Source organism: Elephantulus edwardii, unplaced genomic scaffold (genome assembly GCF_000299155.1).
Source record: "Elephantulus edwardii isolate Elephantulus edwardi_28Jun2011 unplaced genomic scaffold, EleEdw1.0 scaffold00318, whole genome shotgun sequence".
Taxonomy (NCBI): domain Eukaryota; kingdom Metazoa; phylum Chordata; class Mammalia; order Macroscelidea; family Macroscelididae; genus Elephantulus; species Elephantulus edwardii.
The window spans coordinates 2,109,193-2,109,700 of NW_006400068.1; positions in this window are offsets into that span (position 1 = coordinate 2,109,193).

Consider the following 508-nt stretch of genomic DNA (forward strand, 5'->3'; position numbering starts at 1 on the left):
CTTTCTATGTGATTAACCACCTCTGAAAACCTACCAAAGAGTCAGCTATAGGTCAGTTCTGACTCTACGGTACACAACAACAATGATTTTTAATACAATTAACTTCTTCTACTTGACTTTAACATTATAGATACTTAGATGTTTCTTGGCATATGCTCAAGTTCCTTGTTTTAGCCACAGTGTCAATTAATTTCATTTTCATTGACTCAGTTTTTCCAAGCATGATGTCCTTTTCAAAGGACTTGTCTCTCTATCATGCCCAAATCATATGAGAGGAAATATCTTAATTTCTGTTTCTAAGGAGTATTCTGGCTGCACCACTAGAACACATTTTTCATTCTTTGGGGATACCATCGTACATTCAATATTCTTCATCAACAATAATTCAAAGGCAATGATTCTTCTATAGTCTTCCTTATTCACGATTTCATCCTTTTGGACCATGAATAAGAAATACTAAGGACAGAGCTAGTCTTTTTTTAAAAAAAACCTTTTTTTTATTTTAATG